General features: G+C 36.7%; 1 protein-coding gene across 11 annotated transcripts in view; it reads left to right on the top strand.

The window, feature by feature from the left end:
* The window catches only part of LOC131678825 (stress-activated protein kinase JNK), a 324602-nt gene that overhangs the window by 121705 nt on the left and 187741 nt on the right, over nt 1-15156 (top strand). For all 11 annotated transcript variants that reach the window (XM_058959193.1, XM_058959187.1, XM_058959188.1 and 8 more), the window contains one exon: nt 11562-11604. The gene's annotated coding sequence lies outside the window, so the exon portion shown is untranslated. The remainder of the gene's footprint in view (nt 1-11561; nt 11605-15156) is intronic.

The raw sequence follows: 15156 nt of genomic DNA on the forward strand, positions 1-15156 counted from the left end.
GGCTTTAAATGGAAAATCCACTTAAAAAAACCGCGTTTATTCGAAAATCCGCGTAAAAAACTCTCAGCAAAAGACTTGAATATTTTTGAAAGTTTTTTTTGTACGGATTTCGTAATTAACACGGTTGAGGAATTCCACGAAGATCCGAAAATCATTAAAATCGTGACCGAACATCTTAGATTCCGATGAAACTTTGCACGTTTCACCATCATGGAAGACTAAATATTTTCCACAGGTAATAAGATTATTTTGACTCAAAAACAACTTTTCAAAAGGGCGTAAACGTTTCTACATGTATGAATTTCAAAAAAATTTTGTTCGATTACTATATTTTATACAGCAAAACTATCTAAGAACGAGTTACAGGGAATGAATACTTCTGTCTGAAAAAAATATACACTGAAAAAAATGAAAATAAAAATTTATGATAAAAATTTAAAATTTCGAAAAGAACCAATTTTCTAAATTTTTTATATTTTGTTACTAAAAACCTAAAGAGAAAAGAAACATTTTGAATGTGATTGCATGATGGAGAAAGTTACATGAAAACAACCAAAATATGATTCAACTATATAGTTTAATCATCAGACCCTATGGTTGAAATATATTTTGGTTGCTTTCATGTAACTTTCAAATGGTTTACAATATCGCCTTCATGTCCAAAAAAAAGTTGCAGGAAAGTTTACGGGCCTTTTGAAAAACCTATTATTTTTTATGGAGAAATGCGACTAACTTATGAAAAGGTCGTAATAAAACAAAATAATTGTGGTGTTAAAACAAAAGTTAAAATATCTCGAAAACTGCTACATTTTAGAAATTTTTTGTTAAGAGCATTTCGATTTAGAATGGCGTTTAGAATCATATTCAAAAAGAAAATTGTATTTTTGACTGCAAATAGTAAGAATTATAAAAATATGTCAAAAGTAGTTGTTAGGAAAACTTTTTTATTGAAAGCTTCTCCATGATCCAAATACACTAAAAAAGTTGCTTTTACGTCTTTAAAACGATTAACATTAAGTTTTTCACATTTTATGATGGGGTAACGCGAATAACTTTTAAAAAGAGCATAATTACACGAATTAATTGTTTTGAAGGAGCAAAATTTCAAATATCTCGAAAACTATCGCATTTTGGAAGATTTTTGTTAAATGCATTTTGATTTTAATTGGTGCTTAGAATTATATTCTGTAATAAAATTATAATTTTGTATGTCAATTAGTATGAAATTTAAAAACATGTACGAAGTTATTGTTAGAAAAACTTTTTTACCGATTTTTTCTCCATCATGCAATCACAATCAAAATGTTTCTTTTCTCTTTAGGTTTTTGGTAACAAAATATAAAAAAATTTTAAAAATGGGTTTTTTCGCAATTTAAATTTTTATTATAAATTTTTGTTTTTTTGAAAAATGACACAACATTTTTTTCAGTGTATATTTTTTTCGGACAGAAGTATTCATTCCCTGTAACTTGTTCTCAGAGAGTTTTGCTGTATAAAATACAGTAATCGAACAAAAAATTTTTGAAATTCGTACACGTAGAAACGTTTACGCCCTTTTGAAAAATTGCTCTTGTATCAAAATATTCCAATTGCCAGAGAATATCATAGAGATTCATACACACTTTCAAAGTTTCGTTCGAATCGACGATGGTCATATTGTGCGGTCGGCCGGTTTCTCATGGAATCCCTCGGTTTTTGCAAAAATATTCTAAAACCTTTTGAATACAAAAGACAGACTTTTTCCTGAAAGTAATTCTAAGTCCTTTTAAATGCAAAGAACTTAGAAGAATTTTGGCAATTTTTTTTTGTGCGGATTTCGCAATTAACAAGGTTTTTGCAAAAAATATAATAAGTCCTTTTGAATACTTAGAAAGACTTAGAAGATTTTCGGAAAGATGGAAGCGACGGGTCTGGACTCCTTATGGCCCGCACCTCAACAATATGGGTATTTTCGGAATGGTCTTGACGAGTAGGTGCCAGAAATTGATTTTTGACGTCATTTTAAAATCCAAGATGGCGACTTCCGGTTTAGCGAAACTAGCTATAACCAAATAAATATGGATATTTTCGGAATGGTCTTGTAGAGTAGGTGCCAGAAATTGATTTTTGTGTAATTGCATTATGAAACTATCGGTAAAAAAGTATTTTTAACAATAACTTTAACCCTCAAAAAGGCATTGGGTCTTATGAGCGATGCTTCTTGAAGTCACAATTTTAGCTTGCCTTTTTGAGGGTTAAGTGTGCTTTTAAATTTAATGGTATAGCTATACATAATTTAAATTTTCTTATAAAATATGATACTAAAGGCCATTTCTGTGAAAAATGCTCTTAAGAAAACTTCTAAAATATGTTGATTTTCATTCAAAAAAATATGATGTTGTGAGTTCTTCACAACTATCAAATATAAAAAAACAATTGTTTTAAATATAATTGCAAAAAACTTAAATCATGCATTATTTCCAAAAGGGAAAATTGGATTAAACCAATTTGCGCATTAAGGGCACAAAAACCAACTTAAATTAAGTGTGATTCTTTGTGTTTCGAATGCATCTCATCAGTAACTAGCACCAACTGGGTGTCTAGTTAGACGATGTATTCAAACTAGTACCCAAGTTAGCACTAGTTAGACAAAAAAAACCCCAACAGTTCACACGACATATGTGAACGTCTAAGCAACTGACTTATCCTGGGTGATGTCCCGGGAAGCAAAAACAGAAGCTCTGGTTTGCTGATGAGAAAGCGAAAACGAACTCTTGTCTTATGGCTAGGGAGCCAAACGCTTGGCAGGGAACAGGTGCTAGATGTAACTCTCTGCTCTGACAGTATTGCGCATGAGTTTGCAAACTGGCCCGTCCGATAGAGGTGTGCGCCGATGCATTTTTAATCGGCGGCGGCGTAAGCAACATATTTGGCCGGCGGCGGCGGCGTTGGCGGCGTCACGCCGTTGGACCCTATCGGCGGCGGCGCGCCGGCGTGTGTCGGCGTGACGAATATTGACGCCTATGCAACTAAAAACAATTCTTGGCAGTAAAATTCCTTTCCCAAATTGGTAACAGACTTCGCAGCACATACAAACAGACGTTACCAGCTTGAAGAAAATTCTAAAAAAAAATCATCGCTCACGATGTACTAGCGACATCTGTTGAACACATTGCACAAAATGGAATTCTCGCAATCATATCAAGTAATTTTTTTTCAACTGAAGCTCCAATAGTGCCCACCTAGGGGCAGATCACTTTCAGAATGTATTACAAATTTGCTTCAAATTAGAAAAAATGCATTTAATTTCCATTTTTGCGACAACTTTGCACTTCTTCGCAGAAAAGATTGTATAACAATCGTCCTACGCTGATCCACTTTGTTAGATGTTTTGTTGAATGTAGGGCTGGTTTTTTGTAAAGTTTTGACGTCTTACACGCAACGCAAAATGCATTATGAATTTCTATTTTGATGGAAAGAAATGCAAAATTTAAAGAACGAAATAGAAAAATTGTCGATGCCGCATACTACGACTTCGCATGAAATAATGATTACAATGGACAAATTTAAAGAATGCAGAGTAACGACTGTATTTCAATGACCCATAATAATTATTTATTGTTCTATGTTTGGGAAATTGAAACGGTAAAATAGTTTTTGTTTTGTTTGAGGAAATTAATTTTTGTTGTTGTTTCATTGTTTTTTGTTTCATTTTAGTCTTCTTTACCGTCGCTCTTTAAGAATCCCACAGATATCGGGTTCCCTAACACGAGGCGTTACTAATGGCATTAATGGCATTACTGCGCAGAAATGTCACTTTTAATGGTCATGTAAAGACCTTTCAAGGTATACACATTACTTCATTTTCCTGGTTGGCATTTACTTTTACTTCTTGTAAGTACAAAATAATGCATACGATTCCGTGGCACCACATTTTCTTTCAACTTAAGATTTGCTTCTATCTAGAGTGCAAAGTATGCTCGATGTGCTGGAGTCATACAGATCTATACCATAACGAAACCTAAATATGCAGTTAGTATCATTTATAATAATTCCACGACTTGATGTTGGGTTGAAACTAATTACTAAAGTCTGATTGAAAATGGTCTGAGCGTATATCTAGTTTTCGCAGCACTTGCACTCCGCCAATTGCTCCAGCAGATCCGGGGACCAACAAATTCGAATCCATTGCATACGTCTAGTCAGATTCGATACACCGAATCAATTAAATTACTAACATCCTATTAAGTGCTCACTCGGCGGTCGGCATCGTGTTGTAACTTAAGAAATAATTGGGCACTTCGACAAGAATGAATTTCACATTTCCAGCCCATTTTGTTTGTTTTGGTTTGCATTAGATTAAAAAGACGGTAACGTTTTTGGGTGGGCGCGGAAACTAAGTAACGCATTTAGCTCTGTGTCAAAATCTCTTCACTAACACCACGCTCGCTGATATGGCGCATTTTTTGTAATTTAAAACGACCGTTTTTTCTACGAGTGATGAAAATTCATCTCGTGTTACGTTGTTTTTGTCTGTGATACCGGGTTGATGCAACTGACACTGAAAATCTTTCCTGAGTGGGGCTAGATCACACGATGAATAATTTTTGAGACCAGAAATCTTACCCTCTGCATCGCCACATCAATGCACCAGCGTCGCGAAAAGTCAAGATCATTCTGTCCAACTATTCTTCGAGAATTTTTTTTAAAATAGGTTGCGATTCAATCAATGATAAGTAAACCTCGCATCAGTGCGGTAAAATATCAATTTCAAACGAAAATAATCGTTTCAAGTGAAACTTCGAGTCTTTCACTGTAAACATACCACCACTATATCAGTTGAGTTCGACTGCCGTCTTCGTTTGAGTCACTCAAAGTTCACTGTCAATTGAATAACAGGTTCTGGTCATTTGACGTTTTTGCCTGTTTAGTTTCTATTAAACACCAACCTCACATTAGCACGGTCTCAGCTAATGGAAGTGAACCATTCCAATGAACCACTCACAAATGAATATGAAGGAACACTCACTGACATATAAATAACTCCGACCAAGATAATAAATAATATAGGGTAAAAGCTATGATAAGACGAGGCAACTCAAGACGGATACAGGTACGAGCATTTTTTCTCTGTATGAGTGAGGTTGTATTGATGAAGTTGATAAATCAGGAGGATACGAAAAAGAAAAGAATAAAACAAATGACGTAGTAGGCTTTTCTGCTTAATTTTATAAGTATAAAACAAATTCACTCAAAAATGACAAATGTTCCGAACCTTTCTTTCTCTTCTTCTTGGAGAGTTTTCTTTCCTTTCTTGTGCCCTGCTGAATAATTGTTGACAGATGACTGTATGCAACTAGCGAGGTTGGCAGTGCAGCCAATTTCTTTGTCATATTTAGATATGTTGCTATAATACACATAATAATGACTGTTTTATTATCTCACATTTCGCCAAAATATATCTGGAACTAATCAATCCAACATTTTTATCATATACTACATGTTTCTAGCAAATTTAGCCAGCATAACAGTCTATTCATCAGAATCAAATTTGCCACAAACATTGAAATAGAGATGGACGTACTACCAAAATACAGAAATATACAGAAATCGTATTACTAGTTGCCTTATCTTGTCTTAGGTGTAAACGGGCGAACTCGTTAAAGGTCCAAGATGATAGATAACGGAAATCGATGGTTTAAGTCATTTTAAATGAAGGCTTAGTTGGTTGAGTGGTAAGTGTGACAGCCACCCATCCCAGTTAGTCTGGGTGCAATCCCAGCCGAGGTCGCTGAGATTTTTCTGAGGTGCAAAATCTTCCTTCGGAAGGGAAGTAAAGCCGTTGGTTCCCGGTCCATGAGTTGATGAGTCGATATCTAGTTACTACCAAATATCGTCCTCCCGTGATACTTGTGGAGTGTGCAGTAGTATTTACGGTCTCTAGCAAAACAAGTATCGGACTAACGTTCCTTCCGCGATCTACGTTCGGGCCAGGCCGGCGCCGGTTTTGATCAATAAACACTTTAAGATTACCAGGAGTTGCACATTGAAAGATGTTTCCCTAATCCCAAGCATAACTATCTACTGATTCCCTGTGCAACTTCAGCTAGTCTAGATCGATAACGGAGTAGCAGCTAGGGGTGGTCGTACAAGGTCAAGCTCAAGCTCAAGTTCGATGGTTAAAGTCATTTTTAAATCAGAGATGAGGGTAACATGGATACCATTTGAAAGGAGGTTAGGCCATTTTGAAATCCAAGATTGCGGCCTATAGTGACCAAGAAACTGTGAAAACAACTATCAATATGGGTATCATTTAAAATAATCATAAAATACCGTAATTTATAAATTTAGGCCATTTTGAAAACAAAGATGGCGGTTTCGGGTAACCACCACAGTAAAAACCATGATCAATATATATCTATATCGCTTTTGCAATGATGGTCACTAGATGACGGAAACTGATGATTGAGGACATTTTGCAATCAATCAATCCAATATGGCGCCTTTTGGTTACCTCAAATCAATAAACCCACCTTCGATATGGCCTATTTATAGCATTCATATCGAGCAAAACCTTTTCGAATTCTTTCTGAAAAAGAAAAGATTCTCGTATCTGTAGACTGTGCTCGTAATGTGTTCCTATAGAACCAGTGTGGAAGTGTTTTACCTCTTCACCATGTCATCGGAATTTTACACAGGAAACTATTGGTAGAGGTGCAAAAAATAGCTGAATTACATATTTGATTTTAGCAATAAATTTGACAGCTTCGTACAATTATGATAGCATACTGCGGCTATCATTTTTTTTTTTTCAAAATTTCTTAAATTCGCAGAGTTCAGACGAAAATAATGAATCTACTAATAACAGCTTATTGAAACTGGTTGCAATGAAAAATGCTATTTGGTAGTACGTTCATCTCTATAATATTTTTGTTGCAAATTTGATTCTGATGAATAGGCTGTTATGCTGGCCAAATTTGCTAAAAACATGTAGTATGTGACAAAAATGTTGGATTGATTAGTACCAGATAAATGTTGGCGAAATGTGTGTCAATAAAACAGTCATTATTATGTGTATTATAGCAACATATCTAAATATGACAAAGAAATTGGCTGCACTGCCAACCTCGCTAGCTGCATACACTCATCTGTCATCTGGCACAAGAGAGGCATGATAACCAAAAATACGAAGCCAGTTGTCTCTTTTTGTCTTAGGTTTACCCGGATCTCATTTGACTGGTGCTCACTGGGTAAATTGAAAGCGGATCTATTCATTTGAGAGGATCAAACGAAGGAGGTTGAATATGAATTGCGACTCATTTGAAAGCAGCGGTGAGTGAAGTGCCATGAACCCAGCTTCAGATCGACAGCAACTGATGCGTTAAATGAATGTGAATGCTGCCGTAGACGACTGATTGACTGCGTTCATTCAGTTTCGATTGAATGAAATTAAATTTTACTGCACTGCATCGCATTGAAAATAATTTTCGTGTTTTCAAAAAACTAGTTCACGCAAAAAAGATGGCATTATACTCAAATGTTTAGTAGGTGGTTGTGTCTGAATATGCTTAATATTTATTAATGATTCTAGTTCATAACTTCATGATACATTGATTTGTATTAACTTTATTGACTAAAAAAGTCAAGAATAATAGTCTGAGTTCCTCGAAATTGTTTTCGTAAGTATATTAAGATTATGTGGAAAATTAATTACTTCATGAACTATATCATGAACAGTTCACGAGCTCGACGGGTAATCGTGTCTAGCATACTAGGAATCATGAATCGGTTAAAAAATCGATGAATAATACACTGTATTCCAGTGAAATTCATTACGTGCAAAGATTAAGATCAGGCACATTATCGTAAATTTCATTACTTATATCTTGAAAGTGAAAGTGTTTTTTTTTAATTTGTGGACATTTCCACGCGCACGAATGGTGAATTATAACTTATATGCTCGCAATCATAACCAGTTGACGAAGCAAGAATGGATCCATGAATTGTATTCCGAGTGTCGTGTAATGATTTGCGAGAAAATATCAAGACTTTGTTAATTTTGTGATCTAATTCACAACCACTAATACCAAATAAACATCAATATGTGATTAATCATGAATCAGTTAACGACGTATTTTCGGACCATAGACAATGTTTCTAGATTTGTGGTTAAAATTATGAGCCAACGATTTTCGAGTTCGCGAATTATCGGCGTGGGAAAAAAAAAGGTCGGCGGCGCGCCGCCGGTCTACCTTTTGGCGTCGGCGTTTGTTAAAATTTACCGGCGGCGTGGCGCGGCGGCGCACAGGTCTACCGTCCGAGCGAGTTCGAACCATCGTTATGTGATCATAAATACTTCATCTTTGATCATTTAAACGTCTTCTTAGATATTGTTACGTATCGTAACGATGTCTAGGAACTACGAGCTGTTCGGAATGTATTATGATTATGCTTGTTTTATTGAGTATAGAGAAACAAGAATAAACAATATGTTCTATTTAACTGACTTCCCTTATTTACTACAATTTGAGCGGAAAAATGTTGTGCAATCTCTACTGCGATGGGAAAATATGTCGAATAACTTGTATTTTTCATAGAAATTCCACTTTTCAGCGGAATAAAGAAAAAAAAGTTTTTTTTTTAACTTAAAAAAAGTTTAAATTTAAATACTGTTACTTGAGTAGAATCATCCATCGAAATGCATTTGTGAGCGATAATACGTGATACTCAACCGTAAAGTCATAAAAAAGTTCCATATTAGTTCCTCAAATCAGAACTACAGACAAAGCTTTACACGGCCTACACTCATTAATTAACAAATAAGGACTCTTCCCGGCCAATTTCGAACCAAAAAACCCTCCCTTCGATTTAATTTCTGCGCCACTGCCCAACGCAAAAACGACTCAATGCTCCCGTCCTTTTATCTCCCCATTCATACCAGCCATTGCATTGAAATTCCCAGTACTCGAAGCCAACCGGTTGGAAACCAAAACATTTTCACCGACCATCCAGGCTTTCATTATTGAATCCCCGTTGTTGGGATGGGAAACCAGTCTGTGTCCGATGGAATGTACCCGGGAATGCTTATTGCGGTAAGGTAAACCAACCAATGTACCCGGTCCGAGGAAAGCCAGACAAAAAGTTTTACATAATTATGAAAATTAAATTACCTACCGTGCGCCTCCACCGAACTCATGCTACTGCTCGGAAGGGGAGAGGCCCCCGGTAATTTATACTATCTTTGGTATGCATACTGCAGTCCAGAGCCGGCAAAGGTGGCGTCTGACACATGTTTCGCCACGCGAGGTCTCTCGGTCTCTCTCTCTATGTCTAGGCGATAGTGAAAATAGCACCCATTTGAATGTCTGCTTCCCTCCGGGGATGTGAACGCTGTTAGTGGCAGAACACCCTTTGCGCTACGGGGTTCAATAAACATATATGGTTCGAATGATGGTGGGTTGCGTGATAGCGTTGCACCCCCGGTATGCAGCAACTACTTTCGGTAGGTAGCACACATCGGGAAGGAAGTATGGCGAGTAGAATAGAAATTGTGTTTCCCAGCAGCACCGGTTTCTATTTGATGTAGGTACATACATACTAAACAACACGAAAGCCTCACTGTCGAGTGCGGGAAAGACGGTTTTCCAAAGGGTTCCGTGCTTCGCTGGACTAACTTTTGCAGCCATCAATCAAAGCTGTAGTACACTAACATCTGAAGTTCAGACTAGGTCTCGAACAAATTTAGTGATCAGGTCGATTTAGCCCCATCGACATGGAGGACTGATAAACAGGGGTGGGGGGAAAAAAATTTATCAACACGGGTATATTTTATTAGAATCAAGGTTCAGGTAAAATGACTCAATTTCAATTTCCGGAATTCAAACGCGGCTCAGCTTAAGAAGAGATATACACCTCGAATTCGAAAACAGGAAATATTTGCGATTTTTTAGGTAAACTTAAATTACGATTCGGAAGTTTTTTGTCTAAAAGTACAATTGTCCATTTTATTTACAAAAAAAATTGTCGCAGAATTCGAGTGCTACTACAAAATGAAAGAATTTGATTCGTATTAGACCAAGGGGAAAAATAACGTGGTAATATGACAGAGAGTTAGTTAGTATTGGGTAATCTTTGCGTGACATAATTTATGAATGTTCCACCATATCACTTTTAAACTCATTGTTTACGGTCAATTTTACATTGTCGACAACACAGTTGTTTTCTTGTTTCATCGATAAACGATTAGCCAGAGTTTAAACGCCTAGAAGATTTACGTATCCTACAGTCATTAAACTATTCAAACATGCACGAAAATATATTCTCAGTCGCATCGCTTGCTTGATGCGAATCCTGACTAACAACCCACCCACTACCCAATCCGTGGTACTTATGGGAGTGTCACCGAGTCGGGGCCTTCCGTTAAGTAAGTACCTCATCAACACTTCCTGTCTCATCCCAAGTTACGGTAAAGATGGTCGTGGCCCGCAATGGTGGCTCTCAGGCGAAAATCTCACTTGGACTGGATCAATTGTTATTCCCAAACAATGCTCCTCAAGTAGTCTGGCTGGAAATGAGAGTCATCAGTCTGCAATCTACGAAGTATACCGTGCTTACGCAACGCAACGCAAAAAAATGTCGCAGAATTCGTATTTTTTTCGAAATCAGGTATCCAACATTTCTCGAAAACTTCTGAAATGACTATCTTGTTCGTTTTGTGGTTATCCTTGCCCAAAAAAAAAATTAATCAGCGTTCCGTCTCTCAGGTTCATATCATCCTCTAAAATTGACTAATGATCTACAGACTCTAACTTTAACGTTGTACTATAAGTGACATTTTTATTATTCTTCCATGTCATGCTGAACCAATTATTATGAAAACCGTTTCATGATAATAGACAAAATCATTGTTATGAAAGACTAAATTACTATATTAAATCGAACAATATTTCGAGGCTCGCTCCCCCCTGCACACATTTAATCCCATGCAATTGAAACCCATCCATTTGTTGTGACCCGGTGACCTCAGTTCAGCCCATTATCCTTGTTCGTTGGCGCGTAGGCGCGTATATATAATTGCTATGTTTACCCCCAAAAAGTTCTTTTTTCACCGCCTCGAATGTGGCGGCAAATAAACTTTCATCGGAGCCCGAGCCGAAAACGCGTGGTGGTGCTTTCGAAAGGTCAAAGTTATTAAGCCCAAACTCGAATGCGGGAACAAGTGGAAAAGTTAAGATACCACTTTGCTCGACCTTGAACCACTAAAGCAACATTCTGATTGGGCTTTTGTTTTCACCTATACCAATCCGAAGAAAATTTCGTTTTTATCGATTTCGTGACACAAACAATTCGACGAGTTGCTGCAAAAGTTTGCCGTCAGATTGTTGTTCGTACGAATCGGTACTAATTGGAGGTGACAATGGCAGGGACCAGACACAGCTCCTCCAGTCAACCTGTCAGCTTCATTCAGCGGGGAACGAAATTTCACTTAGGAAACTAACATAAATTGAGAAGGGGTTTTCGGCTCCCAGAAGACTGTTTTTCTTATTGATAATGTGATTTTTCTTTCTCCATTCTGCTTTCAGATCGGACCACTCACTCTACGGGATTCGTTGTTTGTGTGTAAAGGTAAGTGGCGGTGTCAAAATGAGTTTGTAGAAAAATGCAGCTTGGGGATTCGACGAATGACTGCTGCTAAAAGGATTTCTGGATATTGTTAAGGTACAACAGAGAAGTAATTGAAAATCAGCCTTCCTTGAATTCTAAAAATTAGTTTCTTCACCATTTCTAATTTTTCATGACAATCAATCGCTATAATCAGTCAACGATAGGGAAAAGTTGGTATGTTTTTAAAGATTTGTTAAACAAAACTTAGCCGTTGCAGATTCAGTGCACTTCTGGAAGCTCTGAAACAAATGTTCAACTCTTGTGCATTTGGCTTCAAAACTGGTTTATTCTAATCAATCGGTTCTTAAATCGTCAGAACGAGAAGTAGTGACAATATTAGTAAGAATTATAATTTAGTTTATATTATTTAAGGTACAGCTTTACTGATCGGAAGTTCTGTTTTACAATAGGAACATCCACTCACTGCAACGGGACCAATTAAAAGGTGTCCGGGCATTAGGCCAAAGGTCACTAGGCCGAAGGACATTCGCCGAATGGACATTAGGCCGAATGGACATAAGGTCGGATGTTTAATAGAGAGGAGGGAAAGGGAACTGAAACTTATCCAGCACAGCATTCGAAACTTTTCGTTATGAGCTAAATTTGATTGAACGAATCTCTTATTGTTTTCACTGTATAGACAATACAAATATTTTTTTTACCAATTTAAGTCCGGCACACGGATTGAAGCGGTGTGGAGTAGCCACATTAGGCGTTCATATAATTTATTTTTTTTACTTTACGTCGGTAAATATGCCTGGCCATTAGGCTGTTAGGCAGAAGGATGCGAAACACATCAACTCTGTCTGTAATCAAAATAATCTGTTCTATGACAATTTTATTATTCATGTATTACAGTCTTGTGTAATGAAAACATTGGTTTCAATCCAATTTTCTTCTTTCATATTCTTTCATCCTCTCTCAAAATATCTAATTATTTCCCTAACTCAATTTAAAAAAAATAATTTAAATCAATGATTTTTCATCCTTCTTTTTAATATGAGCTGTTCTTTCAAATCTATCCATATCCATTATTGCTCGACTTCTATCCAGCCAGTCAAATTACGGAAGTTGACCCAGATGACAATTCACGTACATAGAACCAAGAGGCATTTTAAGAATACAACTTTTACTAAAATTCATTCTCTTTATTTCAATTATGTTAATTAAAGCGGATTACTTATTCTAAAAGTTGTCATTGTATATGCCACTATGACACCAATTTTTTTTTGGGAAGGCATACATGTATGAACAAAAACGACCCGCCGTCGGAAGTGGCGGCCCCTCGCAAGCAAACCTGTGATCCACTCGTTTGTCCGGATTATTCAAACATATAGGCTGTCAATTAGTTTAAATCCGACGAGCGATAGCGATGTCCGACAGCACACGGTGTGACTTGTCAATTAATTTTTTTTTCATGCGGTCAGTAAATATGTAGCGAGATGTGGGGTATAAATATGCTAAACATTATAATCTTAAGTTTAAAAGAAATCTGAAAAATCACCATTCATTGAAAACTGATCGTTCTTTTCAGTTCCAACCACTTCATCTTTTCAGTTACAACCACTTCATCTTCCCTTTGGTTTATTCGGTCTAATGGCCATTCATCCTTTTGCCTTCGGATGAATGACCATTCAGCCAAATAACCATTTGGCTTAATGTCCATGCGGCCTAATGACCTTCGGCCTAATGATCCAGCATCTAATTAAAACTAGAAGATCAAATATTATTTAGGAAATTATAAACTAATGTTTTTTTCTGAAGCCCGGTCAATTAAGCTCACTTTTCGCTTAGACGGATGTTCTCAATTTCTTACTAGATTATGCCATCGTGCAAAAGTCTACCCCAACCATATACTCATAAGGACAGCCTTGTTCGATCACAATGGAAATTAAAATAATTTCTTTTGTCGTGACTGAATCTAGGGCCCCTTTAAAAATTTCAAAAGAAACATGAGTTACAGATTTTTAGTGTTAGTAACTTTCATTGTACTGAACGAAATTACATATTGTTTGCATCAATCAATCGGAAAATGTGCCCCAAAGTTATATTAAATTTCGAAGCATGTAGTCATATAAACAACGCAAAAATAGATTTTCAAAAAATCTTTCGAAAGCGACACATTGAATTTTTACAGCCTATTTTAGGTAGAGGCGTAAATATGGAGCACTTAAGAAACCCTACCGAATATTGGGAAGTTGTATAAAGCCCGCATTTTTATTTTTATGTTTCATTTGATTTTTGTTAGTCGAATGAGAATCACGTTGATGCGCAGTCAGACAGTAAGTAATTACGAGTAAGAAGGCAAACTATATTTTCCCCGCTGGCATTTTGTTGCGCATGTTATTTTTGTTAATCAGTCTTATTACGCATTATGAAGGTTCACTTTTTCCAACAGCAAAAACAAACGGGTGTCAGATTCGATCGAACCACATTCGTTATAATGCAGAACAAGCCTAAATATTATCTGGGTGTGCTATATTTTGATAATCAAACCCATACACACTCAATTGCATTGGGTAAGTTCAGCTCTGCCGAACAGCTAGTAAAATTGTTCAACTGCTATCTCAGCAAAGTGACAATAAGTTACTAACTTTCAGCGATATATTTTCCGAGTTTCAGCAAAACAAATGTCACTTTTACTAGGAGTTTGGGAAAAGCTTTGTTTGTTGATTGTTCGTCTATGAAAAACTAGGTAAAAGTCGGAAAAGGCTGAAATTCGGTAGAACAAAATTAAGTGTGTATATTTATTGTTCCGCAGGGAGCTCGGTACTATTTTTTTTGCTGAGTATATTAACGACAGGATTGCTGTTCATAACCTCAACAAAACCCGTGATTAAGATTAAAATGAATATTTTATCAATCGTCAGAGCATCAATCGGTTGCTGCCCAATAACTTTTTTCTCGAACGTCTGATCGTTTCGTGGTTTTGAGACTTTGTTTCTTTGTTAAATTTCCTATAAAAGCCACATAAAGATTTATGTTTTACGAAGCAATGGGCAACTCCTGGAGGAATTATGTTGTGAAAGTTAATTTTCCCATACAAAATCCCATGTAACCCTTAAACAGCGGTCGCAAAAATACAGTTTCAGGGACCGAGCTAAGAATTTGCACCGTTGTTCTAGGACCCAAATGGTACCTAAAAAGTTACTCGGAGCTGGAATCTAATTTTTGTCCCACCCAGATGAACAGTGCAGTAAGAACGGAAGTCCTGTTTATCTTCGGGCGAGTATCTGAATTGCGTGATCTTACCGCCATTCACGCGACGAATGAAAAAATAACTTAAAGTCACGTTAACAGAAATAATAATAGTAATATTAGCGCATTCAAAAAGACTACATAGGGACCGTTCATATACCACGTGGACAAAAAAAATTTCGTTTTCAACCCCCTCCTCCCCTCCGTGAACAAGCGTGGACAATTGTTGTACCCCGTCCACGTGAACTTTCCAATTTTTTTCGGTTGGCATCACAAGAACTGGGTTTTCAGAAAATTTCCCTATGTGTTAGTCTA

Source organism: Topomyia yanbarensis, chromosome 2 (genome assembly GCF_030247195.1).
Source record: "Topomyia yanbarensis strain Yona2022 chromosome 2, ASM3024719v1, whole genome shotgun sequence".
In the NCBI taxonomy this organism is placed as follows: Eukaryota; Metazoa; Arthropoda; class Insecta; order Diptera; family Culicidae; genus Topomyia; species Topomyia yanbarensis.